The 27072-nt window shown below is 34.1% G+C and overlaps 1 protein-coding gene across 8 annotated transcripts in view; it reads left to right on the top strand.

Moving 5' to 3' along the window:
- The window catches only part of GPHN (gephyrin), a 607453-nt gene that overhangs the window by 321354 nt on the left and 259027 nt on the right, over positions 1–27072 (top strand). The gene's annotated exons all lie outside the window — the stretch shown is intronic.

The following is a 27072-nucleotide window of genomic DNA, read 5'->3' as shown; positions in this document are numbered from 1 at the left end:
GTGGACTTATTTCTCTTTGCAGTTTTTAGCTTTTACCTCACAAGTTTGACACTGTGTTGTTAGGTGCATGCACGTTAAAATCATTATGTATTCTTGGGGTATTGACCATTTATCATTATAAATGTCCTTCTTTAGCACGGATAACTGTCTGAAACTAATACAGTTACTCCTGCTTTTTTTGATTAATGTTAGCATGATATGTTTTTCTATATCCATTTACATTTAACCTATCCTATATGTATCTTTGTTTAAAGTGGGTCTCTTCTAGACAACATGCACTTGGAAGTCTAACAATCTCTGTCTTTTAATTGGTGCATTTAGACCATTGACATCCATAGTGATTATTAATATTGTTGGATTAATGTCTGCCATATTCAATACTGTTTCCTATTTGTTGCTGTTCTTCATTTCTATTTTTATCTTTTGCTTTTTCTGCCTTTTGTTTGTTTTAATTGAGCCTTATTTATGATTCTGTTTTTTTCTCCTTTCTTAGCATATTGACTATACTTCTTGTTTTACTTTTTTTGTGGTTGCCCTAGAGTTTACAGTATACATTTACAATTAACCAAAGTCCACTTTCAAATAACATCATACTATTTCACAAATAGTGTGAATACCTTATAATAAAATTATCCTAATTCCTTCCTCCATCCTTTGTATTATTGCTGTCACTCATTTCACTTATATATATAAGCATACATATATACCTAAGATATATATATAAGCATATATAACTGAATATATTATTGGTGTTATAATTTTGAACAAACTGTTATATGTTAGATCAATTAAGAATAAGAAAAATAAAATTTTATTTTACTTTCACTTATTCTGTCTTTTATACTCTATGAAAGGACCTACATTATTTCCCTTTTCTCTAAAGAACTTCTTTTAACATTTCTTGCAAGGCAGATCTACTGGCAACAAATACCCTCAATTTTTATTTGAGAAGCCTCTATTTTCCTGCACTTTTAAAAGGATAATTTGACAGTGTACAGAATTCTAACTTGGTTGTTCTTTTCTTGCAACACTTTAAATATTTCCCTCTACTTTCTTCTTGCTTGCATGGCTTCTGAGGTAAAGTCAGGTGTAATTCTTGTCTTTTTTCCTCTTTAGGTAAGGTTTTGTTTTGCCTTTTTCTCTGACTTCTTTCAGGATTCTTTTTCTTTGATTTTCTGTAGTTTGAAATTATATGCATTGGTGTAGTTTGGGGGTTTTTTATTTTTCATTTTTGCCTTTACCCTACTTGAAATTCTCTGAGCTTCCTGAATCTTTGGTTTGGTGTCTGACATTAATTTGGGGAAATTCTCAAGCATTATTGTTTCAAGTATTTCTTCTGTCCTTTTCTCTCTTCTAGTATTCCCATTACACATATGTTATACCTTCTGTAGTTGTCCCACAGTCCCTGGATATTTTATTATTTTGTTTTCAGTTTTTGTTCTTTTTGCTTTGCAGTTTTCAAGGGTTCTGTTGATATATCCTCTAGCTCAGAAATTCTTTTCTCACCTGTGTCGTCTACTAATGAGCCCATCAAAGGCATTCTTCATTACTATTCAAAGTTTTTTTATGCCTAGTATTTCTTTTTAGTTCTTTCATTGGATTCTATCTTTCTGCTTACATTACCCATCTGTTCTTGCATGCTATCTACTTTATCCATTACAACCCTTAGCATATTATTCTTAGTTTTAAATTCCTGGTCTGATAATTCCAAAATCCCTGCCTTGTCTGGTTCTGATATTTGCTCTGTCTTTTAAAATTGTGTTTTTTGCCTTTTAGTATGCCTTGTAATTTTTTTTCTTGATAGATAAAAGGAACTGGGTTTCTTTTTAGATTATTTTTTTAAGTTTTTATTTAAGTTCCAGTTAGTTAATATACAGTGTAATATTAGTTTCAGGTGAACAATTTAGTGATTCAACACCCAGTGTTCATCACAGGTGCCCTCCTTAATCCCCATCACCTCTTTAACCCATCCCTCTACCCACCTCCCCTCTGGTAACCATCAGTTTGTTCTTTAAAGTTAAGAATCTGTTTCTTGGTTTGCCTCTCTTTTCCCCCCATGCTCATTTGTTTTGTTTCCTAAATTCCACATATGAGTGAAATCATATGGTAGTTATCTTCTTCTGACTGACTTATTTCGCTTTTTCACTTAGCATAATACTCTGTAGTTTCATCTACATCATTGCAGATGACAAGATTTCATTCTTTTTTATGGGTAATACTCCAGTGTCTGTGTGTATACCACATCTTAATCCATTTATCAGCTGATGGACATTTGAACTCTTTTCCATAATTTAGCTATTGTAGATAATGCTGCTATAAACATCAGGGTGCATGTATCCCTTTAAATTAGTATTTTTGTATTCTTTGGGTAATTACCTAATAGTGCAATTGCTGAATCATAGGGTAGTTCTATTTATATCTTTTTGCAGAACCTCCATCTTGTTTTTCAGAGCGGCTGCACCAATTTGCATTCCTACCAACAGTGCAAGAGGTTCCCCTTTCTCCACAAAAAAGAAACTGTTTTAAATGTCCTTAGGTAATATGGTCATGAGATTTGTGGGGAAGGGAAGTGTTCTGTAGTCGTACAATTAGGTCTCAGTCCTTTAGCGAGCCTATGCCTCTGGACTTTACACCTCACAAGTGTTTCTCATTTCTTTCTCACCACCACCCCCAACCTTAGGTGGGACAGCAGGGCCAGAGTGAGCAGAAGTTGGGTTATTGCTTCTTCCAGGTCAATTAGGCTCTGATAATATCCCAGCAGATTATACTCTGATTAACTAGTTATCCCTGAAGTCAGGCCTTATTAAGAACACAATGCTACCAGCATTTTGGAATGGTTCCTTTCCTCTCCCCTTGTTAGAAGCACAAGGATTTTTCTTCATTATCTTCCATAGGAACCTGGTTATGCTCTTGGAAGTAAATCTCAAAATATTTTGGAGGCTCCCCTATGACTGGGTCCTCCTGGAATTTATAACTTCCACTTGTCCATACCAAGCATCCAGCAATTCATCAATTACAATTCAGGTTTCCCACCTCAGCACTGTTTCCTGTAGCTGTTTTCCTTCTGAGTCTCTGCTCTTTTTTTTCTTGCCTGTTGGTTTCTTCAGTCTTGGAGACAGCAGTTTGCCCTGTATCTCCCATCTCTTATAGATCCAAAGAGTTGATTTTTCAGTCCATTCAGCCTTTTACTTGTCATTAGGATGGAGTGGCAATTCCCAAGCTTTTAACACGCAGTACTGGACATCAGAAGTCTGTAAATGGTATTTTATTTTTAATTTTTTTTTTATTGAAGTATAGTCAACACACATTAGTACATCACTTTCAGGTGTACAACATGATTTGACAACTTGAAACATTATGCTATCCTCACCACAAATGTAGCCACCACCTGTTACCATATAACATTATGTATTCCCTATGCTGTATCTTTCAGCCCTGGGATTTATTCATTCCATAACGTGAAACTTATATACCTCCCAATCCCCTTCACCCATTTCACCCATCACCCTACTCCCCTCCCCTCTGGCAACCACCAGTTTGTTCTTTGTAGTAATACAATTTGTATATTGATCTTATGTGCTACAACCTTGCTTAAATACTGGTACGATTAGTTCTAGGAAGATATTTTCTGTTGTTATCTGTTTTTTTTTTTAGAGTCCTTCATATTTTCAGTACATATATTATCTACAAATAGGGGCAATTTTATTTCTTCCTTCCTGATTGGCATGCCTTGATCTTTTTTTTCTTGCCAGTTGTACTAACTAGAACTTCCACCACTGTGCTCAGTAGCCATGATAAGAATGGACATCCTTGCCTTTTTCCTGATCTTATGGGAAAAGCTTTCAGTCTTTCATCAATAGTATTATGTCATTTTTAGGCTTTTAAAAGCTTTTAAGTTTGAGAAAATTTCTGCTCTGTTTCTATTCCAAGTTTTTCTGAGAGTTTTTATCATGAATGGATATTGATATGCATTTTGCATATTCATATAATTATGTGATCTATTTTTTTCTAGCCTGTCAGTGTGATAGATTATGTTGATTGACTTTTTTACATTTAGAACCAGTCTTGCATTCTTAGAAAAAACTCCATTGGGTTGTGTCATATCATTCTTTTTTTTCTTTTCATTCTTTTTATATATTGCTGAAATCTGTTTGCTGATATTTTGGTAAGAATTTTTATATCTGTATTCATAAGAGATATCTTTTTATATGTTTTTACTGTCAGGGTCACATTAGCTTCATTAAAAAAGTAGTATAAAGTGTTCCCTTTTCTATTCTCTGGAAGAGTTAATGTAGAATTTATAGCAATTTCTCTTTGAACATTTTATAAAATTTACCAGTGAAACATATGGCCTGGAGATTTGTTTTTCAAAAGTTTTTGCACAGTAGATTCAATTTCCCTAAAAGTTATAAGCTTTTCAAATTATCTATTTTATATTTGATTAACTGTAGCATTTTGTGCTTTTTAAGGAATTCATCCATTTCATCTACATTATCTAATTTATGTATATAGAGTTTTCTTACTATCTTCTGATTATTGTTTTTATCTTAACTGTCTGTATTAATATTACTGTTTCATTCCTATACTGCTAATATGTCTTCTTTTTCTTTTTCAGTCTTGCTTAAGATATTTCAGTTTTATTGATATTTTCAAAGAATGAGATTTTGTTTCATTGGTTTTCTTTATTTTTCCATTCACAAATTTCATTGATCTCTGCTTATTATGATTTCATTCTTTATTTTGAGTTTATTTTGCTCTGTACGGTCTTTAAGGCAGGAGCTTATATTGTTGATTTGAGATTTTACCTCCTTTTTAATGTGAGTATTAGAAGCACTGTCTTAGGTGCATCCCACAAATTCTGATATGTTGTCTTTTTATTTGCAATCACTGCAGTATTTCTTTTTCATTTCTTTTGAGATTTCTTTGCTCCATTGGTTATCTAGAAGTTTATAAGTTGGTGTAGGTTCAAAACATATGAGAATTTACTGTTATCTTTCTGTTATTGATTTCTAATTTGATTCTATTGTGGTCAGCAAATACACTGTATGATTTCAATTATTTTAAACTTCTTGAGGTTTATTTTTATGGTCTCAGATAGGATCTCTTTTGGTGAATGTTCCATGGGTACTGGAGAAGAATGTAGATTGTTTGGTCATGTGGAACATTCTTTGTCAATTAGATCCTGATAATTGATGGTGTCTTTGAGTTTTTCCATATCCTTATTGATTTTTTCATCTAGTTCTTCTATCACAATATCTAAAAAAGAACTTGTATCCAAAATCAACAGAACTCCTGGGTATTTACCCAGTTAATTTGAAAACTTATGCCACATAAAAATCCACATGTGAATGTTCAGAAGATAATTGCCAAAAGCTAAAATCAACCAAGATGTACTTCAGCAGGTAGATGGATAAGTAAACTGTGGTGCATGCATACAATGGAATATTATTTAAAGATAAAAGGAAATGAGCTATCAAGCCACAGAAAGACATGGAAGATCCTAAATGCATATTGCTAAGTAAAAGAAGCCAGTTTGAAAAGGGTACATACCATATGATTCCGATTTTGTGACATTTTAGAAAAAGGAAAACAGTATAGACAGTAAAATGATCAGTGCCTGCCAGGGATTTGTGGGAAGAGGGACATAGATGAATGGATGAATCATAGCATATTTTGGGGGCAGTAACACTATTCTATATGATATTGTTGGGGGGGGAATATGGAAACATGACATTATGCATTTGTCAAAACTCACAGAACTTTACATCACAAAGAATGCTTAACATATGCAAAATTTTTTTAAGACAGCATTTAAGCAGTTGGCAGATCCCAAAAAATAATGCAGACTCTGACAAGAGCATCTAAGTGTATTATAAATATAAGAAACAATTTCACTGAAGGGGCTTGAGGGAAAAGATACCAACCTAAATACAGTAGTCACCTTTCAGCCACAAGGGATACATTCATTCCATGACCCCCAGTAGATGCCTGAAACCACAGCTAATGCCAGACCCTATATATGCTGTTTTTTTCCTATACATACATAACTACGATAAAGTTTAGTTTATAAATTAGACACAGTAGGAGATTAACAACAATAACTAATAATAAAGTAGAACAATTATAACAATATACTGTAGTAAAAGTTATGTAAATATGGTCTCACTCTCAAGATATCTAATTATACTCTACTCACTCTTCTTATGATGATGATGATGATGTGAGATAAAATGCCTATGTAATATGATGAAGTGAGATGAATTACAAATAGGCAGTGTGACATAGTGTTAGGCTCCTATTGACCTCCTAATGATATGTTACAAAGAGGATCATCTCCTTCCAAACTGCAGTTGATCATGAGTAACAAACTGTAGAAAGTGAAACCATGGATAAGGGGCAGGGGACTACTCTAACTTTGGATATAAGTGGTGTTTTTAGGACTAAAGATAAAGGAACTGTATATAAGCACTTTATTCTAGGTGTTCTATCCCTTGGGAAGTATGGGTTAACAATTCTGATATTACTCTATATGTTTGCTGTATGTTTGAACAGTTATGTTAAATGGATGGTGATTGGTGGGAACCATGTTTCTCATTAGTAGAGAAATCACATATTTACAGTGGGAGGAGCTTAGAACGATCCATGTGTTCAGAGTTGGAGACATCACTATGGATTCATGTTTAGTTTAAGATTATATTTAATTTTAATCATGTTTAGGTTAATATTAATTTAATATTTTTTTTCTTAATATTAATTTAATATTAACCCATACACACATGTATTCCTTTCCTCTCTCGGCAGAAAGGGTCCAAAAGAAACAATACCTCAGTAACAACAAGCATACCTAATGCTCAGGTCTTGGCTTTTTAATACTACTGACCAATAAAAGGAATTTCTCCTCAGACAAATGGCTAGTTCTAGGACTGGGGCAAGAAATATACAAGATAAGCCTGGAGTGTCTTTTAGTGCTCAAGAGTAAGGAAGTGCTCAAAAAGCAAACAAAAAACCACATTGATGGTTGTATGTTGAAGAAATATAGGAGCCTGACAAAGCTCCCAATGGTGAAAGACGGAACAGTTTGAGCAACAAACTATAGTAGTACTTTATTATAACCCAAGGTATAAATACCCATGAGTCCATACTGATATAAATAAGTTATTAAATACATTAATACTGAGGGAAAAGAAACAAATCTTTCATGTAGAAGATTTCCAAATTATTTATGTAGAGGCTTTTACCCTCAAGGAGGGGGCATGTTAACTCCCCACTCCTTGGGTTGGGCTGCACACAGTGACCCCCTCCCTAAGAGTACAGTGTGGCAAGGGAAGGAAAAGAGTAACTTTACTGTAGAGAAATCTGACAAAGTGATCAAAGTCAGTAACATTCATGTATCATGATATGATGATATAATGTGATGAAAATAGCACTTTACTCCTGTGGTCTTCTTCCCCAAATCCCACAACTGTAGTTTTGTAAGAAAAATAGCAGCCATACTCAAGTAATGGGCACCCTACAAAATACCTGACCAGTACTCCTCAAAATTGTCAAGGTCATTAAGTCCAAGGAAAGTCTGGGAAATTGTCACAGCCAAGAGGAGCATAATAAGACTTGAAAACTAAATGTTGTAATATAGCAATCTAGATGGGATCCTGCAGCAGAAAAAGGACATTAGAAAATATAAATAATATATGGACTTTAGTTAATGATAATATACCAATACTGGTCCATTAATTCTAACAAAATATATCATACTAATGTAAGATGTTAAATATAGGGGAAACTGGGTACAGGGTATATGTAAACTCTATTTTTAATCTTCTCAACTTTTCAGTAAATGTAGTGCTGTTCAAAAAAAATAAATTATATTTTTAAAAACAGTTCAGTTCATTTTAGAGCCATATTCTGTACAACTTTCGAGGAACAAATAATTCCAATCTTATATAAGCTCTTCCTGAGAATAGTAGAAATGTAAACGTTTCCTAATTCGTGTTATGAGACTACAATAATCTTGTTACCAAAACCAGAAAGGAATAGTTGAAAAAATGAAAAGTATAGGCTAATATCATAGTGAACATAGATGAAAAAAACTTAAAAAATAAAATATTAACACACCAAATCCAGCAATATGTAAAAAACAATACATCAAGACCAAGATTGATTTATTTCAAGGATACAAAGATGATTCAACATTAGATAACTGATTAACATGAATCACAACATTAACAAATTAAAGGGGAAAAACCATATAGTCTTCTTAATTGATTTATAAAAACGATTTAATAAAATTCAACACCCATTTATGAATAACAGCTTTTAGCAAGATAGGATTAGAAGGGAACTTCTTTACCAGATCAAGCAAATACAGTTAATAGATGCTATTAGTCTTCTCTTAAAAGTTAGGAATAAGACAGAGTCCTGCTGTAACTACTTCTGTTCAACACTGTACAAAGTAAAAGAAATAAATAGAATAGGCATTGAAAAGGTTGAAAAAGAACTTCATGATTATCTGTTATAGAAACTTATAAAAATCAGTAGTCTTTCAGAACCAATGGAAGAACCAACTATCTAGTTTGTTAGATAAAAGATCAAGATATATATATACCAACTGCTATCCTATAAATCCAAAATATATTTTTTTAAATAGAGTCAAATTTTGCAAGGTTTATTTTGTGTTTATTTTTTATTTCATGATGTGGAGATTATAACTTTAGCTCAATTTTCTGAACTCTTGTTACATAAAAATGGATTTATTAAATGCATAAATATCATAACATTCTACTAGATGCTATACAAAAGGGTCCATACATGCCCTCCAGAAGTTTACAAGTCTTAAACACCCTGCAGAGAGGCACCTGGGTGACTCAGTCGTTAAGCATCTGCCTTCGGCTCAGGTCATGATCCCAGAGTCCTGGGATCGAGCCCCGCATCACGCTCCCTGCTCCGTGGGAAGCCTGCTTTTCCCTCTCCCACTCCCCCGGCTTGTGGTCCCTCTCTCGCTGTGTCTCTCTCTGTCAAATAAATAAATAAAATCTTTTAAAAAATTTAAAAAAAAAACAAAACACCGTGCAGAAACAGATGAAGATACATAAGTTACAGAACAAAAATAATAGGTCAATAATAAATGAACAGTAAGGTGCTTATACATTTGTAAAAGTGGGAAAACAGGATAAAGATAGTGAATGGGAAATTTGAAGAAAATCAGTAGGATATCCTTGTCCAAACTGGTCAAGGTGAAATATGTAATTCTTTTCTAGTAGCTCTATTGGACACTTCTTAGGGGAAGTGGTTTTATTAGATCTGTTTATAGGGATAAGATCAGCTGAATTGTGGTTAGAATGTAAGAATATTCCAGTATGGTATTGCTTTGTAAAAAACTGTTAGAAGTTGAGGCAATTTTACCTTGACCTTTTTTAAAGTATGTTTAGCTTTATTAGATACTGCCAAACAGTTTTTTTCTTTTTTTTTCATTAACGTATAATGTATTATTTGTTTCAGGGGTACAGGTACCTTGACCTTTTATATACCACATTGAAAGAATTTTACAGTGAATACTCTATATAGATTCTACCTAAATTCTACCATTAACATTTTACTGTAGTTGCTTTATTACTTATTTATCATTTAGTCATTCAAACAACATAAAAAAAAAAAACTGTCAACATCGAGCCTTGTCAAGATAGGCAGCAGCAATACTACTGGTGGGAGTGTGGAAAATGATTTGTTTTTATATATAATGATGCACATCTGCTTATTACTATTGACTCTTAAACCACATCTAGTAACATACCCTAGAAAGATACCTTACACTTTTTGACCATGAGCCACAATAAGAGATATACTTTACATTGTAGTCCCATACCCATACACATACGTGTGTGTGTATGTCTCTGGGTATGTATATGTACATATATATGTATACACATACATGCATATATGTGTATATAGAAGTTACAAAAGGTTTAAGAAACAATAATCCTAGCAATAAGGAAGGCATTCTGATATTTTCTGTTCTTTTTGGGTTTTTTGGCATGCTACTTATGACTATTTAAGTCAGTTTACTGCCCTTTTAAGTGGCTTTGACCTGCAAGTTGAAGAACATTGCCTTATAGAAAGCCTTGCACATATGTACAAAGAGAAATGTAAAAAATTTTTTAATAGCTGCATTTTTTGTAATAGCAACAAATAGAAGCAAAAGATGCCCATAAGCAGAAGAATAGATAAATAAATTGTGGTATAATTATACAATAGAATATGGTACATCAGTGAAAATGAACCATAGCTATGTACATCAGCATGGAGAAATATCACAAGCACAATGTTGAGTGAGAAAACCAAGTTGTATAAGAATATATACAGTATGATTCCACTTGTATGAATTTCAAAAACATGCTAAACTGGATAGAATAATATATTTATATAAACATATGTGCAAAAGTATTTTTTAAGTAAATGAGTGACTGATGTGTGCTCCAACATGGATCAATCCTGAAAACATTATGCTAAGTAAAAGAAGCTGGTCACAAAAGGCCACATGTTCTGTGATTCCATTTATATGAAATGTTCAGAATATGCAAACATAAAGAGACAAAAAATAGATTACTGGTTGTGTAGGAGTGGGGATTGGAAGAAAATGTGGACTGCTGATGGGTATAGGATTTTTTGGGCAGGCTGATAAAAATGTTCTAAAGTTGATCATGATGATGGTTGCACAAATCTGTGAATATACTTTAAAATTTTTTAATTGTACACTTTAAATGGATAAGTTGTAGAGTATGTGGATTCTATCTCAATAAAGTTATTATAAAAATAAATAAGGAAATGGTTTTAAGATTCAGGAAAAGAGTTTTTTGGAAAAAAGAGACTTGAGATCCGGATAAGCACACAGTAGCCTTTGAAGATATAAGTAGTAGTCTCTTTCTTAACCTAGATTATAGATAACCTAGGTGTGTTCTTATTATTGTCTACATTTTATATATGCAAATAAATTTTTATGTATTTAATACTTAATAAAAATTTATTTTTAAGGGGAATAAGATTATTTTAAATTATTCTTTATATATCCATGCCTATGAGTTTAACACAATATATCGAAATTTTGGTATAAATCTTGATTAGGACCAGTTTTTGCTGCAATATCCCATTTTAAAAAATTATTCTTTATGTATTTAAATTTCAAAAAATATATTTTAGAATATAAAAGTAATTGTTATATTCTCTGTAAGTCAGAATATACTTAAAGAACTATAACCTGTCCATTTACATCACTATTGCAACCATCCTAACTCACATCTCCTATTATTCCAACATTCTCTTAACTGGTTTCTTTGCTTCCTGTTTTCCATCTATCCAATTAGTTTTTCAAATCACAGCCCAGAGATACCTTTGAAAACAAAAATATCAGCATATTATTCCTCTTCAAAACTTCAGTGAAATGTCATTTTCCTATGAATACAGACTGAATTCTTTAAGATTATTCTCCAGGGCCTGTATAAATTATCTCTGCTAACTGCCTTTTTAACAGCATTTCCCACTGTTTTAACTTGGGCTACTATAACAAATTACCATAGATGGGGTGCTTTCTAAACAAACAGAAACTTATTTCTCACAATTCTGGATGCTGGAAATCTCAGAGTAGAGTGCCAGAGTGATTAGGTTCTGGTGTGAGAGCCTCTTCCAAGATGTAGACTTCTGACTTTTTTTGTAGCCTTACGTGATGATGGGTCAAGAGCTCTGTGGAGTCCCTTTTATAAAGGCACTAATTCCACTTATGAGGGCTCCACCCTCATGACCTAAGCATGTCCCAGAGGCCCAATCTTCTTATACCATCACATTGGGGTTAGGATTTCAACATATGAATTTTCTGGGGAGACACAAGTATTTACTTCATTACACCCATCCATCCTCATTGTTAGCACACACATCAGGTTCTCTTTCTAACTTCTTGTCCTTTTTATATACCATTTCCTCTGCCTGAAATGTTCTTCCCAGTCTGCCTCTATAACACCTGTTTTTCAGGTAGCAGCTTGGATTTTTCTTTCTTTCTTCCCTAATCACCATTACCCTCCCTCACCTAAGACTAAAACACTCTTCCTTTCATTCACGTAGCTTTTCATGTACCCGCAGCACTTATTTAGTTATCTTAACACTTCCTGATATTTTTCTGTAAATCTGTAAACTCCCCTAGGGTAAGACTCTTGTAGCCCCATTGCCTAATACTGCCTTGCCTATGGTAAGTACTCAAACCATACTTGCGGAATGAATAAATGAATTCATTCTCATAACCGTACTTTATATATTTTAGAAGGTGTCTTAAGTAATAAATTAACAAATTATCCCACAATTAATTTGAAAATAGGTTCAGGATTTTTATTCTTGTTTTTTGTTATTGTTTTTCTCCTTGGTAGCTTTCTACTAGATGAATTTATATTGAAATTAATGAAAATTCAGTCTGCTAAGGAGTCTAGTGCACTAGCTGAGTTGACCTGATTTTTAAATATATTCTTTATTTTTAAAAAGTACTTTTGTATTATCATTTAATATTGAATATATCTGGCTGTTTATGCCTTTTCTAATTTGATATGCTTGAAGAAGATAAAACCAGAATAATCTTTCAAAGAAAATAAACAAAAATCCTTATCTTATTTCTATTTCCTTTTTCTGAGGTTTATTTTATAAGTATAAATTCAGACATATACCTCAAACTTTTGTTGAATAATGTGTTGCTAGTGCTGACAAAAGTAATTTATCTTCTGTATTAAATGTAGAAATATTTAGAAATTAGAACTAAAGGGTAAGTAGTATCTGTCAAAGGTGACAGAAATCTATGTTTACATATAAAAAGCTGGAAGGTAATATATAATGACTACCTCATGGGTGTTCTGAGTGTAATATAAAATTACAAGTATATGACGGATAACAAGCACTAGTTAAATATTAGATGTTAAGTTACTTACAAGTCATCTCGATCTCTTTTCCACATCAATAATGGCAAAAGAAAAAGTTTTCTGCCCCCTATGTTCCCCCAAAGGAAAAAAACAGTAGAAAAGGAAGTAGGATATCTCTAGGAAAAACAAGGCACTATATAAGGTACTGAAACAGATACATCAGAGAATATGAAGCAAAAATCATTCAACTTGTGTTTAGTGTTTTCTATTATTAGACTTTTTTTCTTTATATCTTATGTCATCCCCTTTCAGTTTATCTTAGACCAGTATTTTTGACAGAGTACTTGATAATATTAAATAGAATCCATCAGTCATCCTCAATGTCTTAAGAATACATTCTAGAGCCTGGGAAGTAGAATCCTGAGCTCACCTTATCCCACAGATACACCTAGATAACAGCCACATCAGTGTAACAAACCCAGAAAATGAAACTGGCAGAACAGACTCTCCACAGTTAATCATAAAGAGGCCACATTAAGAAAACCAGTAGGAAGAGTGGAGACCTGGTCAACTATGGCCAGGAACCAAACTAACTTGTGACACTAACCACAAACAGGAGGGACACCACAAGAATGGAAAATGGAGGAGAATAGACTCCACACCAGGGACCCCAGATATAGGGGACCTGCACTGGGAAGATGAATCCCCATAATATTTAGCATTGAAAACCAGAGGTGCTTAGCTTCATGAGTTTTTACAGTCAGTGGGGCTTAATACTAGGAACTTTAAAAACCAATAACTTGGCTCTGGGAGAGCCAGAGACTGATAGGAAACTGAATCCTCACCCTTAAAAAGACAGCATGACAGGGGCGCCTGGGTGGCTCAGTCGTTAATCGTCTGCCTTCAGCTCAGGCCATGGTCCCAGGGTCCTGGGATCGAACCCCGCATCAGGCTCCCTGCTCCATGCGAAGCCTGCTTCTCCGTCTCCCACTCCCCCTGCTTGTGTTCCCTCTCTCACTGTGTCCCTCTCTGTCAAGTAAATAAATAAAAATCTTTAATTAAAAAAAAAAGACAGCATGACAACCCCACTGAGATACAGCACAGAAGCAGCAGTTTGAAAAGCACCTGGGACTTTGAAAAGCTCCTGTGGACTGCCCCATCCAACATGCCCTACTCAGCAGGAGTCTCTCTGAAGTGGTACCTAACATGTCTCATTCTGTGAGCAGCCCCAGCAGTGGCCAACACCACTCCAAAGTGACTAAGTGACTCTTGCCCTGGGGAGTAGGGAAGATAACCACACATACCAGTTCAACTGCAGCCCCAACTGTGGGCTGGGGGCAGACATCTGATCTGACTGCCAGCTCTACCCACCAAAGAAAGCCACTTGGGGGACAACACAGGGAGAGTGCCTTGCAATTCAGTCTAATTTCTGGCAAACAGACTGAGGGCAAGCATCTGATATAACCAAACTAAAAGCCCAAGGCAGCCCCAGGTTGACCCCTTACTGCATGGAGACCAAATACTGCTTGCAGCAAGCACAGAGGGCCATGATAGCCAACTGGACTGAAGGCAAACATGGCTCAACCATAACAGTAGAGTACATGCAACACACATAGGGACACCCCTGAAGCATCAGATTCTGGTGAACAGGGGTTATTGCACTATAGGGCCCTAAAGGACCTATTCTTGATCAGGAAATGTTGACTTTCCTAATATGTAGGAAAAAACACAGAGTTAGATAAAATAAGGAGACAGAGGAATGTGTCCTAAATTGAAGAGCAAAACAAAATCACAGCAAAAGAGCAAAATGAAATGGAGATAAGCAATATGCCTTACTGAAAATTCTAAGTAATTGTCAAAAAGATACTCAGTAGACTTGAGAAAACAGTGGGGAACAAAGAGATAGAAAATATAAAAAAGAACCAGAGATGAAGAACTCAATAACTGAAATAAAAAATACACAAGAAATAAACAGTAGACTAGAAGAAGCAGAAGAATGGATCAGTGACTTGGAAGACAGAGTAATAGCAACTAAGCTGAACAGCAAATAGAAAAAATAATAATAAAAATGAGAATAGGTTAAAGGAACTCAGTGACACCATCCAGTGTTAATAAAATTTGCATTCTAGGGATCTCAGGAAGGAGGAGAGAAAAGGCAGCATAAAATTTATTTGAAAAAATAATAACTGAAAACATCCCTAGTCTGGGAGAAAAAACAGACATCCAGATCCACAAGGCAAAGAGAGTCCCCAACAAAATCAACCCAAGGAGATCTATACCAACACTCATAATAATTAAAATGGCAAAACGTTGTGACTAAAAGAATTTTTAAAGTAGCAAGAGAAAACAGTTATATACAAGGGAAATCCTATAAAGCTATTAGTTGATTTTTTAAGCAGAAACTTTGCAGGCCAGAAGAGAGTGGCAATGATATGGTCAAGTGCTGAAAGAAAAAACCTGCAGTCAAGAATATTCTATCCAGCAAGGGTCAGTCCGAATAGAAGTAGATAGATATAAAGAGTTTTCCACACTAACAAAAGTTAAAAGAATTCATCACCAGTAAACTAGCCTTATAAGAAATGTTAAAGGGAATTCCTTGAGTGGAAAGAAAAAGACATAATCAGGAGTAAGAAAATAATGGAAGGAAAAAATTTCACAGATATATACAAACATAATAAAAGTAGTACATTGATCACTTATAAAACCAGTACAGAGGTTAAAGCACAACAGCAGTAAAAATAAATTGTATCTATAAAAATTGGTCAAGGTATTTTCAAAATAAAAGCATGTAAAGTATGACATCATATACATAAAAATGTGGGGAATAAAAATTTGTTACTTCAGAATAGGTTCAAACTTAATCATCCTAATATAGACTGCTGTATGCATAGGATGTTATATATAAATCTAATGGTAGCCACAAACCAAAAACCTGTAATAGATATACAAAAAAATAGAGAAAGGAATCTAAGCATACCACTAAACAAAGCCATTTAAACCACAAGGGAAGAGAGTAAGAGAAGAAAGGAACAGAGAAGAACTACAAAAACAACCATAAAACAAGTGACAAAATGGCAATAAGTACATACCTCTCAATACTTACATTGAATGTAAGTGGACTGAATGCTCCAATCAAAAGACATAGGGTGACTGGTTGGATAAAAAGGTAGACCCATTTGGGGCGCCTGGGTGGCTCAGTCATTAAGCGACTGCCTTCAGCTCATGTCATGATCCTGGGGTCCTGGGATCAAGTCCCACATCGGACTCCCTCCTCAGCCGGGAGCCTGCTTCTCCCTCTCCCATTCCCCCTGCTTGTGATCCCTCTTGCTGTGTCTCTCTCTGTCAAATAAAATCTTTTTTTTTAAACTTCTATTTTATTTTATTTTTAAGATTTTATTTATTTGACAGAGAGAGAGACAGTGAGAGAGGGAACACAAGCAGGGGGAGAGGGAGAGGCAGAAGCAGGCTTCCCACGGAGCAGGGAGCCCGATGGAGGGCTCGATCCCAGGACCCTGGGATCATGACCTGAGCTGAAGGCAGACGCTTAATGACTAAGCCACCCAGGCGCCCCAATAAATAAAATCTTAAAAAAAAAAAAAGGTAGACCCATTTATATACTGCCTACAAGAGACTCTCATTTCAGACCTAAAGCCACATGCAGATTGAAAGTGAAGGGATTGAAAAACATTTATCATGCATATGGAAGTGAAAAGAAAGCTGAGGTAGCAATACTTACATCATACAAAATAAACTTTAAAACAAAGACTGTAATAGGGGTCAAAGGACACAACATAATCACAGAGGGAACACTCCAACAAGATATAACAATTGTAAATAATTATGCACCCGACATGGAAACACATAGATACATAAAGCAGCTATAAATAGACATAAAGGAAGAAATTGATAATAATACAATAATAGTGGGGGACTTTAACACGGTACTTACATTAATGGATAAATCATCCAGACAGAAAATCAACGAGGAAACGTGGCTTTGAATGACACATTGGATCAGATGGATATAACAGATGTATTCCAAACTTTCCATCCAAAAACAGAAGAATACACATTCTTTTCACGTGCACAAGGAACATTGTCCAGATAGATCACATGTTAGACCACAGAATAGGTCTCAACAAATTCAAAAAGAAATCATATCATGCATCTTTTCTGACCACAATAATATGAAACCTGAAATCAGTCACAAGAAAAAATTTGGAAAGAACACAAATACATGCAGGTTAAATAACATGCTATTAAACAATGAATATATCAACAAAGAAATCAAAGACAAAATAAAAAAATATATGGAGACAAATGAAAATGAAAATACAATAGTCCAAAGTCTTTGGGATGCAGCAAAGCTATTCTAAGAGGTAAGATTATAGCAATACAGAGTACCTTGTAATCCCTATCAAAATAACCACCATTTTTCACAGAGCTGGAACAAACAATTCTAAAATTTGTATGGAACCAGAAAAGACCCCAAGTAGCCATAATAATGTTGAAAAGGAAAACCAAAGCTGGGGGCATCTCAATTCCGGACTTCAAGCTGTATTACAAAGCTGTAATCATCAAGACAGTATAGTAGTGGCACAAACATAGACAAATAGATCAATGGAACAGAATAGAGAACCCAGAAATGGACCTTCAACTCCATGGTCAACTAATCTTCAACATAGCAGGACAGAATATCCAACAGAAAAAAAAGTCTCTTCAACAAATGGTGTTTGGGAAAGTAGACAGCCACATTTAGAAGAATGAAACTGGACCACTTTCTTATATACAAAAATAAGTTCAAAATGGATGAAAGACCTAAATGTGAGACAGGAATCCATCAAAATCCTAGAGGAGAACACAGGCAGTAATCTCTTGACCTTGGCCGCAGCAACTTCTTAGTACATATGTCTCTAGAGGCAAGGGAAACAAAGCAAAAATGAACTATTGGGACTTTGTCAAGATAAAAAGCTTTTTCACAGCAAAGGCAACAATCAGCACAACTAAAGGCAACCTATGGACTGGGAGAAGATATTTGCAAATGTCTTAGCAGATAAAGGGCCATCCAAAATCTATAAAGAACTTATCAAACTCAACACCCAAAGAACAAAAAAATCCAAGAAATGGGCAGAAGACATGAGCAGACATTTCTCCAAAGAAGACATACAAATGGCTGATAAACACATGAAAAAATGCTCAATGTCACTCATCATCAGGGAAATACAAATCAAAACCACAATGAGATACCTCCTCACACTAGTCAGAATGGCTAAAATTAACAAGTCAGGAAACAACAGATGTTCGCGAGGATGTGGAGAAAGAGGAACCCTCTAACTGTTGGTGGAATGGAAACTGGTACAGCCACTCTGGAAAACAGCATGGAGGTTCCTCAAAAAGTTAAAAATAGAGCTAACCTATGGCCCAGCAATTGCACTACTAGGTATTTATCCAAAGGATAGGAAAACAGTGATTCAAAGGTGCACATGCACCCCAATGTTTATAGCAGCAATGTCCACAATAGCCAAAATATGGAAAGAGCCCAAATGTCCATCGATTGATTAATGGATAAAGAAGATGTGAGATAGAGGTGCATGGGTGGCACAGTTGGTTAAGCGTCCAACTCTTGGTTTTGGCTCAGGTCATGATCTCAGGGTTGTGAGACCAAGCCCTGCATTGGGCTCTGCGCTGAGTGTGGATTCTGCTTGTGACTTGTGACTCCTCTCTCTCCCTCCCTCTGTCCCTAACCCTTCCCCATGTGCACGCAATGCACCCTTTCTCTCTTTCTCAAATCTTTAAAAAAAGGAAAAAGGTGTAGTATATATGTGTATGTATACACACACATACACACTGGAATATTACTCAGCATCAGAAAGCATGAAATCTTACCATTTCTGTGATGAGGATGGAACTAGAGTGTATTATACTAAGCAAAATAAGTCAGAAAAAGACAGATAGCATACGATTTCACTCATGTGTAATTTAAGAATCAAAACTGATGAATATAGGGGAAGGGATGGGAAAATAGAAACAGAGAAGGAGGCAAATCATAAGTGACTCTTATCTATAGAGAACAGAAGGTTGCTGGAGTGGAGGTGGGAGGATGGGGTAATTGGGTGATGGGCATTAAGGAGGGCACTTGATGTAATGAGCACTGGGTGTTATATGCAAGTAGTGAATCACTAAATTCTACCCCTGAAACTAATAGTACACTATATGTTAACTAACTTGAATTTAAATAAAATCTAAAAAAATATAACTATAATAATAATTAAAAATTTAAAAAGAAAAACCATGGAGGCTAGGGAAAAAAATACAGGCTACCTCAAGAAGCAGGAAAAATCTCAACAACCTAACCTTATACTAAAAGAGCTAGAAAAAGAAAAACATAAAACCCAAAGCCAGTATAAGAAAGGAAATAATAAAGATTAGAGCAGAAATAAATAAAATAGAAACAAACAAAAAAAACCCCAGTAGAACAGATCAATAAAACCAGGAGCTGGTTCTTTGGAAAAAATCAACAAAATCAATAAACCTTTAGCCAGACTCCTCAAATGAGAGAGAGAGAAAGAGAGGACTCAAAATTTTAAATGAAAGAGGAGAAATAGCAAGCAATACCACAGAAACACAAAGGATTATAAGAGAATATTATGAAAAATAATATGCTAGCAAATTGGACAACCTAGAAGAAAAAGATAAATTCCTAGAAACATGTAACCTCCTAAAATTGAATCAGGAAAAGTACAAAATTTAAACAGACCAATTACTAGCAATGAAATTGAATCAGTAATCAAAAAACTCCCAAAAAACAAAAGTCCAGGACCAGATTGCTTCACAGGTGAATTCTTCCGAACACTTAAAGAAGAGTTAGTATCTATTCTTCTCAAACTATTCCAAAAATTAGAGGAAGGAAACTCCTAAATTCATTCTATGAGGCAAGCATCACCCTAATACCAAAACAGATAAAGGCATCACAAAAAAAGAAGGCTACAGGCCAATATCTCTGAACAAAGAAGCAAAAATCCTCAACAAAATATTAGCAAACCAAACCCAACAATTTAAAAAATCATTCACCATAATCCAGTGGAATTTATTCCAGCTATACAAGAGTGATTCAATATTCTCAATATTATCAAATCAATCAACATGATACGTCGCATTAGCAGAGAAAGAATAAAAACCATATAACTCCGAAAAAGGATTTGATAAAGTACAACATCCATTCATGAAAAACTCTCAAGTACAGTTATAGGAAATCTACCTCAACATAATAAAGATGATATATGAAAACCCACAGCTAAAATCATACTTGATGGTGAAAAACTGAGAGCTTTTCTTCTACAATCAGGAACAAGACAAGCACGTCCACTCTTACCACTTTTAATCAACCTAGTATTGGAAGTCCTAGCCACAGCAATTACACAAGAAAAAGAAATGAAAGACATCCAGATTGGTAAAGAAAAAGTAAAACCTTCACTATTTGCACATGTCATGGTACTTCATATAGAAAACCCTAAAGACTCCACCAAAAAAAAAAAAAAAACTGCTGGAACTGATGAATGAATTCAATAAAAATGCAGGATACAACATTTATATACAAAACACTGTTGGATTTTATACACTAATAATGAAGTAGCAGAAAGAAATTAAGAAAACAGTTCCATTTACAATTGCACCAAGTACAATAAGATACCTAGGAATAAACCTAACCAAAGAGTTGAAAGACCTTGTACTTGGTAAACTATAAAACGCTGATGAAAGAAATTGAAGATGACACAAACAAATGGAAGGGTATTCCATACTTGTGGGTTGGGAGAATGAGTAGTGTTGAAATGTCCATACAACCCAAAGCAATCTCAGATTTAATGCAATCCCATCAAAGTACTAGCAACATTTTTTCACAAAACTAGAACAAATAATCTTGTAATTTGTATGAAATTACCCTGAATAGCCAAAGCCATCTTTAAAAGAACAAAACAGGAGGTATCACAGTCCCAGATTTCAAAATATACTACAGACTATAGCAATCAAAACAGTATGGTACTGGGACAAAAATAGACACAAAGATCAATGGAACAGAATAGAGAGCCCAGAAATAAACCCATGCTTTTATGGTCAATTAGTGTGTGACAAAGGAGGGAAGAATATACAATGGGTAAAGGACATTCTTTTCAACAAATTGTGTTGGGAAAACTGAATAGCTACATTGAAAAGAATGAAACTGGACCACTTCCTTACATGATACAAAAAAATAAACTCAAAATGGATTAAAAGCCTCATGTCAGACCTGAAACCTTAAAATTCCTAGAAGAAATCATAGGCAGTAACCTCTTTGATGTCAGCTGTAGAAACATTTTTCTAGATATTTCTCTTTTGGCAAGGGAAACAAAAGCAAAATTAAACTGTTGGGACTATACCAAAATAAAAAGCTTTTGGAAAGCAAAGGAAAGCATTAACAAAACTAAAACAACCTACTGAATGCAAGAAGGTATTTGCAAATTACATCTCTGATAAAGGGTTAGTATCCAAAATATATAAAGAAGTTATGCATCTGAACACCAAAAAGAACTAAATAAGTCAATTAAAAATGGGCAGAAAACATGAACAGACATTTTTCCAAAGAAAATATACAGATTGACAACAGACACATAAAAAGATACTCAGCATCACTAATCATTAGGGAAATGCAAATCAAAACCACAATGAGATACCACCTCACTACTCTCAGAATGACTAAAATCAAAAACAGAAAAATTAACAAATGTTGATGAGGATGTAGAGAAAAAGGAACCCTTGTGTACTGTTGGTAGGAATGCAAGCTGGTGCAGCCACTATGGAAGAGAATATGGAGGTTCCTCAAAAACTTAAAAATAGAATTATCTTATGATCCATTAATTTTCACTACTGGGTATTTGCCCAGAGAAAATGAAAACACTAATTCGGAAAGATATATGCACTCCTATGTTTACTGCAGTATCATTTATAATTGCCAAGTTATGGAAGGAACCCAAATGTCCATCCATAGATGAATGGATAAAGTAGATGTTGTATATACGTACAATGGAATACTACTCAGCCATACAAAATGAAATATTGTCATTTGAAACAACATGGGTGGATCTAGAGGGTATAATGCTAAGTGAAATAACTCAGAGAAAGACAAATACCATATGATTACAGTTATATATGGGCTTTATGAAACAAAACCAACAAAAAAGAAAAATTAAAAATAGACTCAAGAGAATAAATTGGTGGTTGCCAGTCAGGAGGTGGGTGGGAAGATGGATGCAATGGGTGAAGGTGATTTAAGAGTACACTTATCATGATGAGCACTGAGAAATGTATAGACTTGTTGAATCATTATATTGTACACATGAAACTAATATAACACTGTACATTAACTATACTGGAATTGAAATTAAAAACTTAATTTAAAAAGACAGGTCTAGATCTTTACAGTGAATTCATGACCTTCATTATCTAACCCCAATGTACTTTTTAAGAGAAAATTGACCAGGTACTTATTCATTATCCAGTCTCTTCTAGGTACTGTACAATACATTATGTTTCAAGGATTATATTAATCCTTATAATAACTGAGTTTTGAAAGTGAAGGGATGGAAAAAATATTTTCAAATGGAAAACAAAAGAAAGCTGGGGTAACTATGCTTATATCAGACAAAACAGACTTCAAGAAAAAGGCTGTAATAAGAGAAAAAAGAAGGTCATTGCAATAATAAAGCAGTCACTCCAACAAGAGGATAAAACATTTGTTAATACTTATGCACTAAACATAGGAACAGCTAAATATATAAACCAAATATTAACAGACCTGAAAGGAAAAATAGAAATGCAGTAATAAGACTGCAGTAAGGAGACTTCAGTACCCCACTTTCATCAACGAATAGATCATCCAAACAGAAAATCAATAAGAAAACATTGAATTTAAATGACACTTTACACCAGATGGACTCAGCAGACACTTACAGAACTTTCCTTCCAAAAGCTGCAGATACACATTCTTCTCAAACACATTTGGTCCATTCTCCATTATATATATCATGACATATCATTATATAGAATAGATCATATATTAGACCACAGCACAAATTTTAATAAATTTAATTATATTGAAATCCTATCAAGCCTCTTTTCTATCCATGATGGTATGAAAGTAGAAATCAATTACAAGAAGAAAACTGGAAAAATCACAAATATGTGGAAAGTCAACAACATGCTGCTGAACAACCAATGGGTGAAAGAAGAAATCAAAAGCAAAATCAAGAAATATCTTGGGAAAAATGGAAATACAGCATACTAAAACTTATGAAGCAAAAGCAATCCAAGAGGGAAGTTCATAGCAATTAATGCCTACAACTTTAGGCCATAACTAAACTTTATACCTCAAGGAACTAAAATGAACAAATTAAACCCATAGTTATTAGAAGGAAGGAGATAAACAGAGCAGAAATAAAGGAAATAGAGACTAAAAAGACAACAGAAAATATCAATGACATTAAGAGCTGATACTTTGAAAAGATTTAAAAAATTAGATTCACCAAAAAAAAAAATGAAAAGAGCACTCAACTAAATAAAATTATTTATAAAAGAGGAAACATTAGAACTGAATGCTACAGAAATACAAAGATCATAAGAGACTACTGTGATTAATTGTACGCCAACAAATTGGACAACCTACCAGACATGGGTAAATTTCTAGAAACATAACCTACCATGACTTAATTATGAAATAGAAAATCTGAGCAGATCAATTAGTAGGGAGATTGAATCAGTAATTTGAAACCTTCCAACAGGTCAATGACCATATGGCTTCACTATTGAATTTTTGAAACAATTAAAGAAGAATTAATGCCAATCCTCAGACTCTTCCAAAAAAATAGAAGAGGAGGGAACACTCCCAAACTCATTTTATAAGAGCAGCATTACCCTGATACCAAAACCAGAGAAGAAAACTACAAGAAAAGAAAAATACAGGTCAATATCCCTAATGAATATAGATGCAAAAATCGTCAACAGAATATTAGCAAACTGAATACAACTGTACATTAAAAGGACCATGATGAAGTGGGATTTTTTTTTTCCAGGGTTCCAGTGATGATTTAACATCCACAGATCAAATGGTGATAGACCACAGTAACAAAATAAAGGATAAAAAATTATATAATCCTCTCAACAGATGCAGAAAAAGCATTTGACAAAATTTAACATCCATTCATGATGAAAACTCTCAACAACATGGATATAGAAGGAATGTACCTGAATATAATAACATATGACAAGCCCACAGTTAACATCATACTCAATGGTGAAAAACTGAAAGCTTTCTCTCTAAGATCAGGAACAAATCAAGGACGCCTACTCTCACCACTTTTATTCAACATAGTACTAGGAAGTCCTAGCCAAAGCAATTAGGCAAGAAAAAAATAAAAATAAAAGTCACCCAAATCAGAAAAGAAATAAAGCTGTCTATTTGTAGATGACATGCTATTAGATATAATAAACCCTAAAGACTTCACACACACACACAAAAGTTAGAACAAAGAAACAAATTAGTAAAGTTGCAGGATACAAAATCAGTATTTAAAAATCAGTTGCATTTCTATACACCAATAATGAACTGTCAGAGAAATTAAGAAAACAATCCCATTTATAATTGCATCAAGAATAATAAAATACCTAGGAATAAAGTTAACCAAGGAAGTGAAAATCCTATACACTGAAAACTTTAAGACATTGATGAAAAAATTAAAGACACAAATAAATAGAAAGATATTTCATGGTCATGGATTGAAATAATTAATATTGTTACAATGTCCTTATTGCCCAAAGCAATCTACATATTCAGTGCAGTTCCTATCAAAATTGCAATGGCATTTTTTACAGAAATAGATCAATCATTCCTAATGGACACACAGAAGACCCCAAATATTCAAAGTGTCTTGAGAAAGGTGAACAAAACTGGAGGCATCACACTTCCTGATCAAACTTTATTACAAAGCTGTAGTAATCAAACAATATGGTATTGGCATAAGAACAGAGCACAGATCAGTGGAACAAAATAGAGTACCCAGAAGTAAATCCATGCATATGTGGTCAATTAATTCATGACAAAGGAACCAAGAATATATAATGGGGGAAGTGTCTTCAATAAATGGTGGGAAAACCAGACAGTTACATGTAAAAGAATGAAATAGGACCACTATCTTAAACTATACACAAAAATCAACTCAATATAGATTAAAGACGTGAATGTAAAACCTGAAACCATAAAGCTCCTAGAATAAAACATAGTGGATAAGCTTCTAGACATCAATCTTGGTAGTGCTTTCTGGATTTGGCTCCAAAGGCCAAAATAAATGGGACTATGTCAATCTAAAAACCTGTGCAACAAAGGAAGTCATCAACAAAATGAAAAGACAACCTATGAAATGGAAGAAAATAGTCACAAATTATATATCTGATAAGAAGTTAATATCCAAAATATATAAAGAATTCATACAGCTCAGTAGAAAAAAAAATCCAATTAAAAAATGGACAATGGATCTGAATAGACATTTTTTCAAATAAGACATCTAAATGGCCAACAAGTATGTGAAAAGATGCTTAATATCACTAATCATCAGAGAAATGGAAATCAAAACTGCAATGGGATACCACTTTACATCTGTTAGAATGGCTATTATCAAAAATATGAGATAACAAGAAGATATACAGAAAAGGGAACCCCTGTGTACTGTTAGGGAATATAAATTGGTTCAGCCACTATGGAAAAGAGTATAGCAGCTGCTCAAAAAATTAAAAATAGAACTACCATGTGATGCAGCATTTCCATCTGGGCATCTATCCAAAGGAAGTGAAATCACTGTCTTGAAAAGATGTCTGTATCCCTGTGTTCATTGTAGCATTATTTACAATGACCAGGACATAGAACAACCTATGTCTCCTGATAGATGAATGGATAAAGAAACTTTGGTATGTATGTGCAATGGAATATTATTGAACCATAAAAATGAGGGAAATCCTGCCACTTGCACCAACATAGATGGGACCTGAGTGCATTATGTTAAGTGAAATAAATCAGACAGAGAAAGACAAATACCTTATTATCTCACATTTGTGTGGGATCTAAAAATAACCAAACTCATAAATACAGAGAACAGATTGGTGGTTGCCAGAGGCAGGCATTGCAGAGTGGGTGAAATGGGGGAAGGTGGTCAAAAACACGAACTTACGAGTTAAATAAATCTTAGGGATGTAATGTCGGCGTGGTGACTATATTTAATACTGCTGTATTGTATATTTGAAAGTTTCTAAGAAAGTAGATTGTAAGAGTTCTCATTACAAGAAAAAAAAGTAATAACTGTACGGTGATGGATGTTAACTAAACTTATTGTGGCAATCCTTTCACAATATATACACATATCACATCATTTTTGTACACCTAAAACTAATACAGTGTTATTTGTCAATTATATCTCAATTAAAAGGAATATGGAAATCTTAAAATAGCTATTGACTCTGTGAATAGGACACAAGAAAAAAAACAATAAAATATAAGACAACTTTAGGTTATTTCAGAGAGTAAAAGTAGTTTAAAAATAAAGTCATTCTTAGGAAGAAGTTTTGGGAAAAGGTTCTTACCTGACTTTTAAAATTTTAGTTGTAAAATTTTAGATTAATCCCTTTGTTTTCAGATGATGAAAATGAGATGTTACCAGGTAAAAGTAACCGCCAATTATTGGTAGAGTATGATTCCAACTCTCATATGAAATCCAGGCCTTCAACTCTTGACTCCTGTCTTCCAGTGCTTTTCCACTGTTCATGTTTCTTATCTAACCACTTGGTTTAAAAGTGGCTTGGAAATTTAGTGATCTCTGAAAGACCTTTCTACTTTTACTTGCCCATATTCTTCAGTGGATCTTTCAGCAGCTAAGCTCTCCAAACTCTCCCAACTGCCATTCATTCGAAACTTTATTTTACTCTAAAATATACACCCTTTTCTGAGAAGCAAGAGCTTAAATGTAAGTCTCATTCAACTCTTGAGTGCTTTTTGTGTTAGACTTTTGAGCATAAATGTTACTGTGCTAGACATTTTTAACACATTTATCTCATTGATATCTTAGAACTATATGAGATATGAAGAAGCTAAGTTTGAGAAAAAAGAGATTTT

Source organism: Neomonachus schauinslandi, chromosome 9 (assembly GCF_002201575.2).
Source record: "Neomonachus schauinslandi chromosome 9, ASM220157v2, whole genome shotgun sequence".
NCBI classification, from domain to species: domain Eukaryota; kingdom Metazoa; phylum Chordata; class Mammalia; order Carnivora; family Phocidae; genus Neomonachus; species Neomonachus schauinslandi.
The sequence above is the reverse complement of the archived record's forward strand: the minus strand, read 5'-3'. Positions and strand labels throughout refer to the sequence as shown.